Source organism: Dermacentor variabilis, chromosome 5, assembly GCF_050947875.1.
Source record: "Dermacentor variabilis isolate Ectoservices chromosome 5, ASM5094787v1, whole genome shotgun sequence".
In the NCBI taxonomy this organism is placed as follows: Eukaryota; Metazoa; Arthropoda; class Arachnida; order Ixodida; family Ixodidae; genus Dermacentor; species Dermacentor variabilis.
Window position 1 is genome coordinate 19,592,707 of NC_134572.1, and position 12,931 is coordinate 19,605,637.

Below are 12,931 nucleotides of genomic sequence, written 5' to 3' on the forward strand. Positions count from 1 at the left end.
TTACTTTACCTAACGGTAGACGAGTGCGAATTTCGTCGCCCCTGGCAATTCTGTCGGCTAACGTAAATCGAGGAGATTTTTCGGAAGCGAACTCAGTATATGATCACTGGTAGAGTTATTGGGGTGTCTACATATCTAAGCATGCAGCAGCGACGCAATCACGATGTTGTAATTGGGTAAAATTTGAGTGATGACAAAGATAAATAAATTGAGTTATGTTATAAGCCCTCTAATCTCCATTACTTATGTACAATTATTTTACCTAGGAAATGCTTAAGGGTTCCGCATTCAAATAATGGTGATATGATGACGTATAAACCTCGTAGTTGTTGAATCAACGAAAACACAGACCGATATTGTCCTCTTTAGTGCCCAATAATATTCACTACTGTTGTCACGTTCATCATGAATGAAATTTTCAGTTATACGACGTTGTGACAAAACTTTTCACAACCGCGACACTCACTGAGCGGGAGCTCGCAGATGTGCAAAACATCCACGCGACCTGAAGAAAACGCAGGTGTGTTTGCTTCTCTACAGTTTCTAAAGCATCCCTTGTGAGTCTGAAGACAATGTCATATCCATCGCGAAACTCAGATTTGGTAAATGACCTATTCAATTCAAACACGCACAGGTGCTCTCAATAGGCAACTGTTGACTAGCGTAAATTGTTTTTCCAATAATAAAAAATTTTAAATAACCGAAACGTTGTTAACATATGTGCGAGATCATGTGTATACGTACAAAATTCACAGCATGATTTCAGATGACGCAGAGAATAGCTAGTACCATGCGTGGCGTCAATATTAGTGTAGGATGTTTGAATCCATCTTGCAATGGATTGAAAACTTAGTAACCGCTCACAGTTCACCTTGATTAACAACAACAGAGATAATTTCCTACCAGTAACTTCTGGCGTTACACAATGACCTGTTGTCGAGCCTCTTCTCTTATTATTATATATTAGACTTACCACTGCATGTATTCTGCAATATTCGCATGTTCACGCACGACTGCATCATGTACCAAAAAGTTACTGACATGTCTATTAAAATCTCCCTTCAGGAAGATATCAGCAGTGCACAACAATAATTTGATGGCTGGGTAATGATGCTTAATACAGATGAATGATATCTAGTGGTGTTCTCCCGCCTACTCAACCCAATAGTTCACCTATAGATAATAAATAATCTACATGTAAAAACTGTGCAGTCTTATAAATAGCTAGATGTAACTCTTACTCATGATTTGTCTTGGAGTGAACATGTTACTAACGTCATCTCAGCTAATAAATCTCCTGGTTTAATAAAACATAACCTAAAGCAAGCGCCGAAACATGGGAAATAGCTAGCCTATCAAACCATATTCAGCACTAAACGCGAATACGAATGAGCTGTATGGGGACCACCTCGAGCATATATAGGATGTCCCAGCTAACTTTAGCCAGAGTTTAAAAATATGCAAATGCCATGTGGCTGGAAAGAATAATAATAATTTTGTTTGCCGTCGCTTGGAGATACTCAAGCTATTTTTTACAGCGAAGCTGTATATGGCTAGGGTTGCAAGAATGTTTGTTCTCCGTGAATAAAAACTATCGTCATCAATGGCTCATACCCCCGTAAGCATTCATGCTCCTGTAAGCAAGCAAAAAATGAAACGACTCATAGCCCCGTAAGGTAGAGGCTACAAGCACTCAGCAAAGTGAAGCAAATAGTGCTTAAATTCTTTCAAATTACGCATACAACATGTAGAACAGCATGTCGAAAACTGTCATCATCAATAGCTCATACCCCCGTGAGCAGTGGCTCATACCCCCGTAAGCAAGCAAAAAATGCAATGACTTGTAGTCCCCTAAGGTTCATGGCTACTCACTTTGCGTGAATTAGCTACGATGACACTACCCCTGTTGTCGCTGTCGGTGATTTCAATGTGGATGTGTCGGTACCGAAAAGGTAGCGGTTTACGCGTTCCGTGTTGCAGACATATCTCTTGCGATGCCACAGCGATCCGGCCCAACCGACCACCCGCGGCGTACGTGCATCGAGTTCATATTATCAAAGAACGTGATTGCAGTTGCAAGTGAAATAATGACCACCGATCAAGACGATAAATCAGTGTACGTACCTTTGATCACGATGACCACGTGCCAAGACAATAAATGGATTCGTACCTTTAATCAAAATTATTTGTCACCTTCGTTTCGTGTTCTAAACAGCTTCGCTGGTCAACCACCTTCACCCAGTGGAATGGTTCATAATTTTTCTTATTCCGCCTAATTAGATAATTAGTCTTAATTATTAAATCAACTTCTCAAATATTATAGGTAGATAGAAAGTATAAATGAGAACATTGTTGAGCGACATGAAAAATTCCCGATGCAGCTTTCTATTCCTCAATACGTGCTACATAAAAGTGTTATTCCGACCATGTAAAAAGCTCGCGTAAACATGCAAAGTGCCTCGAGCGGCCAGTGGCGCGGCAATTTTGCATGCATTTGCGGGCTTCTTTCACGCTCGGAAAAACACTTTCATGTAGCATGCATTGAGCAACAGGAGGCTGTATCGGGAGCTTTTCGTGTCATTCTACATTTTCCTCATTGACACTTTTCATCCAAATATAATATTTGAGAATTTCATGAATTGATTAAGATTAGTTATCTAAATAGGTGGAATGAAAAGAAATAGTTTGAGTATCTCCAAGCGACAGCAAACAACATTAGCTTCTGTTCTGTCCAGCTAAATGACATCTGCATATTTTTAAACTCTGGCTAAAGTTAGCTGGGACACCATGTATAATCAACGCGCTCTTATCAGTAAAAACCGCGCCATAATGTTCATCAATTTTTTATATCCGCTTTTCGTCACTAAAAAAAAATAATTCCAATTACATGTCATTGTTAAGAACTTTCGTATCTCAACTGTGCCCTATTTTCATAAGCTTTATTATACACGCTCAATCAAGCACCGAACTGCACTGCCCGCATATCACATTGCAATCGGCACACGCACCAAGTTGGCAGCCTTCTGACTCATAGCACCACTTCCTTAGGCCTTTCCTTTTTCGTGCAATGACATATTGGAACCACCTACCCGCCAAATCGTGACCATAACCTGTGCACATACTTTGACACGAAGAGTAACAGAACACTTTTCCGAATAAACAAGTACGGGGATATGCCTTATGTGCCTAAACGTTGTTCATGTGTGTTGCATTTAATATGTCACTCCTACTTTGCAATTCCTAAAATAATTTACAATACATTTGTGTACACACAACTCTTATCTAATGTCCGTAATAGCGTTTTTAAGGTCATATATGAAATGACATAAAAAAGAGTTGTTTGGCCAACAGCTTAGAAGGAAAAAAGAAATACCCTAAAACTAAACAGATGAGTGCCACTTCAATACACGAACTGATAATGCAAGTGCTTACCCAGGAAAAGAGCGCCATCTAATTTACGGGCCTCCGTTAAACCACATCCAGATCGAACGCATTCCAAATCTATTTTGGAAATCGTCGCAAGGCGATCGGCACATCCATATTACGTTTTGCGATGGCGGCGCCGTAATTTCAGACCCTGACTGCTTTCCCTAAAGTTGCCGATTGAAGCTGACAGAATGCGGCGGGAATTTTGGCCGTAGTAAAGGTGCCGTCCTAGTGCTGGGCGTCAAACAGCCACGCCGACGCCCACTAATGTCACGCCGGAGGTGCATCGAAAACGCGCTTCATCTGGTTTCTGCTTCAGAGACAACGAGCTGCTTTGCTGTCTCCGCTCAGAACTCACCTTCGCCGCTCGCCTGCAGGACGATGGCACTTCCATGCCACTTGTGTGGCCCGGCCTTGAAGCTAATGGTATTAAGGCTACGTACAAAGGATTATGCAGCTTGCCACTGCCGCACTTGCATGCGCGTTTTCGCTAATTGCCTCAACAAGCCGCCAGACCAAGAGGCGAGCTTTCTACTGGCGTCGGGGCGAAAACAGCGCCCTCAGCAGGTGAAGCAGAGAGACAAAGCGGAGGCCGTTGGCGCGGGCTAGCTGGTACACGGTGCAGTCAAGACAGCGCAAATGCACGGGACAATGCAGCGAGGGGGGCGACAAAACACTGTCCTTCCTCTCCTTGCCTCGATCCCAGCATTTGCGCTTTTGAGTCTCCGACGAAGCACACAAGCACACAAAGCGCACCATATATATATATATATATATATATATATATATATATATATATATATATATATATATATATATATATATATATATATATATATATATAACGCTGAGCTTAGAAGCTAAGGAAGAAAGTAATCTCTGAGATGAATAAATAAAACAGATGAGGAATACCACACCGAGAAATGCAAAGCAATATATATATATATATATATATATATATAGTAGACGTAGGGAGAGGGGAAGAAATAACACGTATCGATGAAGCCCTTTGGCGATCGGTTAGTTGCCGCCACTACCAACCCAAACCCTTTGGCACGAGTCCTTGAGCCTAATGGAAGGAGCCAGTCTAGTCGCCGTTCTCACAGCTAGTCTTCGTGTTTGTAACTATACGCCAACATAAGCCAGCCTCGTTAACGGTGGTTATCATGATACTGTCTTGTGAATATGGCGCGCTTTTATGCGAACAGCTTAGCACGCTTGTTTAGCTATTTTCTTTGCCAGGCATTTCGTCGAACGTTTACGAGGCTACGAATAGGAGTGCCTCCTTTACCATCAAGCTAATCATGAAGTATAAGTTGGTGCGTACTATTGAGTAAGAATATTTGCATAAGTTTGAAGATTAAGTCCCAAAGGAAAATGCCACAGCAAGGTCCATGAAATCTATCTAGTGCAAGCTTTTTCTTCCCGCGTCTCGGAACCGTATTGCGGCACATGATACTTACACGCATACATTCTTCATATTTTCTTCTACGACTGAGAATATAAACACATTATTTGCTTTAGTAAATCTGAGCTCAGCCTCATCACGCAAGTATACGACTAAGTTTACTTGAATTTATTCTGAAGCAAAATAATGTTACGAGGATGACCAGGCGGAAAAGCTGCAGGTTGCAGCTTGAGGGATACCTAGCTACCTAATACGTAGGACAGCTTTGTAGACGTTGATCGAAAGCATGAGTTTTACATAACGCTGTTTACTAAAAAGAAAGCATACTGAAAGACACAAAAACCACGATAAGAGTACATAAACAAATGATCGTAGAAAGACTTCACATAGCCTTTTGAAACAGGTATGATAGTAATGAAACAAAAGAGAACATTAACTTGTAACGGTAAGCTAACCCATCGTCCAAATATTTCGTGGAGTTCTTTTTTCTAAGGCGGAACAGTACACCCCTGCGGATCAGAGCTCCGCATTTGGTGGTTCAAGAGTGTCGCGAAACAACAGTTCAACAATTTGTGTCCGTGGCTAGTTCTGCTCCCCTTGACATTCCGAGGTTCTGGTTGACGTACGCTGTAAACGGGAATATGCTGCTGTAAAGATAGCACGTTTATTACCTTGTCATCGTTTCTTCATTTTTCTACTCTGTATAAGCGACAGAGCCTAGAGCTGAATAATGATACAGTTTTCATAACCCTAAGGTTTGAACTGAACACAGATGAGTCGTATGGGAAGACAGAGTTCTTTAGAGACTATACCGCTTGCTCTCTTTTGCAATACTGTTAATTATGCGTGTTTTGCGATGAAGTTGATCTCCAGACAATAATTCTGTATTTAACTAAAGCAAGAAAAATGAATAATGTAAAAGCATATCAATGGATGTAGGGAGGTGAATATGTACGTTAAAGGATGTATGTAAACAAATGTAACATTCATAGCGCCTAGGCCACGTGCTCTCACTTAGGAAGAAAAATAATTTTTGTAGATCGTGCGCAGTCGTTCAATACTCGCTATAATTACAAAGCTTTCTTCTTATTTTACTGATAAAACAATAGACAGCTTTACTGGTGTGCTGTTCATTGACATGGCTACAATAGCGATAGACATTATTTGCAAGGTTTGACTCCGCGGAATGGCTGACATAATCTTAACCCCGCTGTCTGTGCAATCTGTTGCGCAGTGGCATCAAGTCCGCCTTCAAAAATGGCCTGCGTGTCATGCCCCGGAGGGAATCTCCAATCCGCCGCCTCCGGCACAGTATCGGCATTTCGCAAGTTGAAGGCAATAAATCAGCGCTCTTTGTTGCTGTTTTCGTCTGAAGCGCGCGCTGATTAGTAGCAGCAAGGCACGATCGCTACATATTGCATAACGTATGAAATTTCTTAGTTTAGGCTTCGCTCAATGGCATTTTTACTCTCCTGAAGTGGAAAATGCAGGGCTGGTATCGACCTCTTGTCTATTCTCGCCCTTTCTCGCCGTAGAGGATGCAGCCGTAAAAGAACTGTTTTGCTTTCTATATTAGAGTGGTTGACAACGATGCATGTGACCGGTCGGGTGGTGTCACTGTTGAAGAACGAAACGAATTCTTTTTTTTTTTTTTTACGTATGCGTTAAGTCGACGCCACGGAAATGGTGACAGTTTTCCTTTTTCATGAAACATTTACTATTAACTTTTAACTGCCACCCCTTTCGTTGAACGGGTGTTCTGCGACGTAACGCGCTGGATTACAGTGTTTCGCTGCTTCCAGAAAATAAAAAGTCGGAGTTCAGCGCTCTCTGTGTGTGTTGTTCCTCCTCTATGTATGTGTGCTAGTGCCGATAACCTAAACGCTTTCGCGATCCCATAGCAACAATCCCCAATCACATCCGTGACAGACCCTTATCCACATATTGTGTGTTTACCCGTGTTTACCCAAGGGGAGACGACGACGAAGTGCCTTCTTCTTAGAACGCTTCTATCTGTGTTCTCTGGTTTTCGACGAATTCTTCGGAATTTCCTGGTGCCTCGGCTCCCGGTTTTGTGGCCATGGACGCGGAGCCTTCCAGAGGCCCTCCTGGCCAGCGGTCATCAAGGCCGTCCCTCACGAGGAAGAGAGGAAGCGTGCTCAGTGACACCGAAGACACTGAGCTATACTCGATGTCGGATGAAGACTCATCGGATGATAGCTTCATCACTGTCCGCAGAAAGAGGGCCAAAAGGAGGACTGTCAACGCGAACCCATCAACGCAAGCGAGCACGGCGACGTTGAAGTCAAGGCCTGAACGCTGGCCTCACGCCATCGTGTTCGTACCCGAAGAGCCCTCAAACAACCTCCGACTGCTAAACAGGCAAGAACTATCTGTTTTCTTGGAAGGGGTCGTGCCGAATGAAATTAAGGATATTCGGATAAATGCACGCAAAAATGTCCTCGCAATCGATGTTACCAACGGGAGTGCTCTCGAAAAACTGAAGCAAATCTCGGTGCTAGGGCGCATCAAAGTGCGTTCATATGTCCCGATGGAATGACGCATCCACAGCAGGTGTCATTTATGACATCGATGTCGCCATTCCCAACGCGGACTTGCCTATCCTCGTCAAACCAGCAAGTGAGGGTGTTGTCATCACGCGTGTGAGCCGCCTTGGAACATCGCGATGCGTCAAACTGATCTTCAAAGGAGATTGCTTACCAACACACGTCAAAGTCGGTCACTTCCGACACCCTGTTCGGCCCTTCATACCAAAGCCTCTTCAATGCCATCAGTGCTTCAGGCTTGGACATGTCAAGGGTGTCTGCCCAAACTCGATACTATGTCCCCGTTGTGCTGAACCTCATGCGGAGGAGACGTGCCGGGCTACTGTCCTAAAGTGCGGCAACTGTAATGGTTCCCATGCTGCCTCGTCTAGGGACTGCCCTCGCATCAAGAAAGAGGTCGCTGTTCTCAAGCAAATGGTTCGGGACAATTCAACACACAAGGAGGCTGCTGCAACGATCCGGCGTCGGCGTCGGCGTCACCGAACCGCCTCAAAAAAGGCAGAGCCGCGAAAGGAGAGGGCCGCTTCCATTGTAGCACCCACTTTCTCCAATCAGGCCAAAAAGGGGCTCAACAGCACAAGGAAGTCGCCTGAAAGGAATTTGTCTCAAGAAGAATGGCCTGCGCTTCCAAGCCAGCAATCTCCCACAGAACTACAGATTGTCAAGCCCGCTCGGGAGCGTGCTCCTGCTGCTGATGCCACGCCTAAAGCAGATCGTCAAGTCCTTTCAATGCTGCGTCCCCTCATAGATGCCATTCGAGTGATTCTGTCGAACCTTGGAACTACGTCTGCTCAAAATGCACTGAAAGTACTGGACGCCTTAAACCCAGTGCTTGAGTGCCTCGAATAGAGACATGGCCAGCCATCGCCCATTGTTTCGAGAGGAAGTCAAGGCAGCGTCAATCATACAATGGAACGCAAGAGGACTAAAATCACGCCTTTCGGATTTTCGTCAGTATATATATACTCATTTGTTCCCAGTCATTGTCATATGTGAGCCTAATGTGTCAAAACCAGTCAGATTATCGGGATACGAAGCTGTTATATCCGCAACAACTCATGCATGCAGCAAAGTCGTCGTTTTTCTTCGTCAAGAACTGACTTATGTTCGCCAGCCGATTCCGCCTCATGATAAAAATCAATACGTTTGCCTAACAATCAAAAAGGGCAAACTCATGTTTACACTTGTTGGCGTTTATGTATCGCCTTCAAGTGTTTTTGATCCCAAACGATTAACGAACATCTTGTCTGTGTGCCCTGCCCCATATGTCATCATCGGAGATTTTAATGCGCACCATATAGCGTGGGGAAGCGCAAGAACAAATGCAAGAGGGCAAAGACTTGCAAACTTCGCCTGTAACCACGGCCTTTCACTCCTGAATGACGGCAGCCCAACGTTTATACGAGGCGTGAATTATGGCAGCTGTCTTGACCTAGCTTTCGTCTCCAGCAGTTTCACAAGATATGTTAGATGGTTTTCGGATATCGAGACACACGGGAGTGATCATATTCCCACATACCTTGTCATCAAAGGAATGTCCAGTCCCACCCCACGGAACACCATTCGATTAATTGACTGGACCACTTTTACTTCCACCATGGAGGATGCTTGTCGAGAGGGCTTGTCCTCTGGATTAGAGGAAGCAATCAAGTCTGCAATGCTACACGCCGCGCGCACGGTCACGGTTTCGTCGAAGCACACGGAATTGGATATAGAGTTGGAGCGACTTCGTGCCCTCCGTCGTCGTGCGGAGCGGCGTTACCGGCGTACAAAATCCATCGAAGACCTTAGGACAGCCAGACGACTACAAAAGAAACTTCAACGTCGCATGGATAGATTGGCATCTCGACGTTGGGCAAGATTTTGCCAGTCACTAGACCCCCGAAAGCCACTTTCCCACATCTGGAGAACCATACGTGGTCTACGTTCCTTCCCTGAACAACGCTTCCCATTCAAAGCGCTGGCGCTCTTCCAGGGGCGGCTAGAGGCTGATGTTGCAGAAGACTTTTGTGCAAGGATCGCTGGCCAAGCAACCGGTCCAGGCTTTCGAGCCCCCAGTCGCATCCCTGTTTCACGTGACGGCCGCATGGATCTTCCTTTCATAATGGAGGAACTAGAAGCGGCTCTTGCTCTATGCAGGCGTTCTTCATCCGCGGGACCAGATGGAATATCCTACCGCGCCTTGAACAACCTGAGTGATGGCGCACGGAGAGAACTGTTACATCTCTACAACTTATCTTGGCAGGATGGCATGGTTCCCGAAGAATGGAAGATAAGCCGCTTGGTCCCTCTCTTGAAGCAAGGCAAGTCCCCACTTGAACCCACCTCATACCGCCCAATAGCGCTGGCCAGCTGTGTGGGAAAGATAATGGAAAAGATGATCCTTGCCCGCTTGGAGTGGTACCTGGAGCACTACAACATGTTACCGAATTGCATGGCTGGTTTTCGTCGAGATCGCTCTTCAGTAGACAGTGTTGTTGATCTCGCTACGTACGTCCAGCTTCAAAAGTCACGCAAAAGATTATGTGCAGCTTTGTTCTTGGATGTCAAGGGGGCATACGATAACGTATCTCACGAGGCTATCCTCGATGCTCTTGAGATGGTTGGTCTAGGTGGTCGAGTTTTCCAATGGATCTCTCATTACCTTTTTATGAGATCTTTCTTTGTCTGTAGCGGTGATGGTAAAACCGCACTACACTACACGTACCGAGGTGTTCCTCAAGGCGGTGTACTAAGCCCTACCCTATTCAACCTCACACTCATTGGTCTCGTTGATCATCTGCCAGCAGCGATCAAGATATCAATGTACGCCGACGACATATGTATATGGACCTCAGGTGTGACACGACCTCAGATACGTGCAAGACTTCAAAAAGCTGCTACTCTAATAGCTATATTCCTCCGCAACCAAGGTCTTGAAATCTCGTCAGACAAATGTGCACTGATGGCGTTCACTCGCAAACCAATGACACCCTACCCCATATCAATAAATGGCCAGTTAATTTCTTATGAGAAGACTCACAAATTTCTTGGCATAATCATTGATAGAGATCTCTCATGGAGCCCCCACGTGACCTACTTGAAGAAGCGTCTGACAGCAATCTCCCAACTTTTCAAGTTTCTGGGAGGAAAGACTTGGGGAATGTCAGTGCATGCAATGTTGGAATTGTACAGGGCTCTTTTTCTGGGCTTCTTGAGATACAGTTTGCCCGTACTGACCAACACCTGCCAGACAAATCTCCGTGCTCTACAGGCTATTCAAGCTCGGGCTCTCAGGGTTTGTCTTGGTTTGCCAAAATGCACATCGATAGCAGCGACTATTGCGATTGCTCGGGACCAACCTATACAAACACACATTGCAGTAGAAGTGTTGAGAGTGCACATTAGGCACGTTGCCCGTGCCTGTTCCCACCATCTGGCAACACTACCGTCAGAAAGGCCGCAGGCAGCATTTTGTACTACGATTTCGGAGTATTCCACCTGCCTCCCGTCAGGCTTCACCCCCGCAACTAAGCCATCGATTCCTCCCTGGTGTTTGGCTCGACCCGCAGTGCACCTCACCGTACCAGGCATCAGGAAAAAATATGAGCTGTCATCACCTGCTCTTAAACAACTAACTCTGCTCCTTTTGCACGAGAAGTACGCCGAACACGTACATATTTATACTGATGGATCGGCAACTCTCCAGTGTTCCTCTGGAGCCGTGGTCTTCCCAGCGAAAGCCACCACCATCAGTTTCAAGACATGTCACCCAACGACACCGATGGCCGCGGAACTTGCAGCCCTTCGCGCTGCACTTCGTCTCGTCAGCCAAGAGCAACCTCGAAGGTGGTCAATATTCAGTGACTCGAAGGCTGCACTGCAATCTTTGCTATCGGCCCTGCGGCGCGGACCACACGAACAACTGGTATTTGAGATTAGAGAACTCATTCATACCTTAACGGAGAAAGGACACCACGTGACATTTCAGTGGCTTCCAAGTCACTGCGGAGTCATAGGGAATGAACACGCTGACAACGCTGCTCGGTCGGCTCTTCAAGGGGACGAAGAGGAGCCGATACCGTTATCAAGGACTGATGCCGCTCGAAAACTTCGAATGATCAGCCGTGACATCACGTTCTCCTTGTGGAACGCTGGAAGTTTTCACGACTACCGACTCCACAATCTTGACTACTCTCTACGCCTTTGTATTCCAGCTGGACTCTGCCGTCGCGAAGCTACCCTGCTTTGTCGACTATGGCTAGGGGTGGCTTTCACCAAGTCTTTCGCTTACCGAATTGGATGGGCCGACGACGCCACGTGTGAGGACTGTGGTAACGAGGAGACTTTTCACCACCTTCTTTGTGACTGTCCTCGATATAATTTACAGAGACAATCACTCGCAACCGCGATAGCGCGCTTTGACCAAAGACCTCTCACAGAGGAACTTATTTTACAATACCGCCATCACAAGCCATCGCAGCAGAGGGCGACGAGGGCACTGTTGCGGTTTTTGAGGGCGACAGGATTGGACAGGCGGCTGTAGCCTGAACAAATGTTGATAGTGTGGCAAGTGTCACTGTGCTGTGCGATGACAGTATTCGGTGCCAGTGACCGATGGTGACTGTGTGTCTAGGCTCCTTCCTTTCCTTATCTCTACTTTGTTACCACTTTACCTCCCCCTCCCCTCTCTCCCCAGTGTAGGGTAGCCAACCGGATCTTTTTCTCTGGTTAACCTCCCTGCCTTTCCCCTTTCCTCTCTCTCTCTCTCTCTCTACCCGCGTTACTGTAGGCAAGAGGGTCATTCGCAACTGTGTTAGCTCATGATGATAACTAACCGACCCAGCATGTCGGAAGGTTGACCTTGCCAATTGTAGTATAGAGTGGCCAAAGTGCTCTTGTGCTTTTGCAGAGTAACATACCCGCATTAACTTGCGCAAACGGCTTGCACATGTGCATAGACGAGCTGTCTCTATTTTCTTATTTTTCTACCTACTCTTCTTGTCCCAACGTAGAATAGCACGCAGAAATGTTTGCTTTACTTGATCTTTCTTTCTTTCCATCTAGCTTTCTTTCCATCTTTCTTTCTACTCTTCGATCTTTGTAGCTTTGTTTTCGAGCTTTCTATCTATCTATCTATCTTTCTTTCTTTCGTTCTTTCTTTCTTTATGAAATATAATTTGTTTTCGTCGCTGCACAAATGAACGCAAACATGTTCATTACAAGACCTTTCATATTCTGCTGTTCAACTTTTACCTCTTCCAGAGCCGGTAGGCGTTATACACCTTCTGGTGGCAGCTGCCAGCTGACTCTTTTTCTCTTCTCTGCGATTGTTTCTGCGTGCAAACCAGACAAAAAAAATATCATTCTCTAGATATAAACAGTAGCATTCAGCATTTCTTGAAGCCATCTTGTCCTCTTCACTTGTTTCAATTCGATTGCCACAAGATTGTCACAAAGAAGCGCAGAAAATACGTCTCCCTTTCTAGAAAGAACAATTAAATCTGCCGCGCCGGATCAGTGGCTATTGTTCCGACGCTCCAGGCAAGGC

General features: G+C 45.4%; 1 protein-coding gene across 9 annotated transcripts in view; it reads right to left on the reverse strand.

Moving 5' to 3' along the window:
• LOC142582334 (irregular chiasm C-roughest protein-like) overlaps positions 1 to 12,931 on the reverse strand; it is a 940,430-nt gene that overhangs the window by 16,095 nt on the left and 911,404 nt on the right. The window lies entirely within an intron of this gene.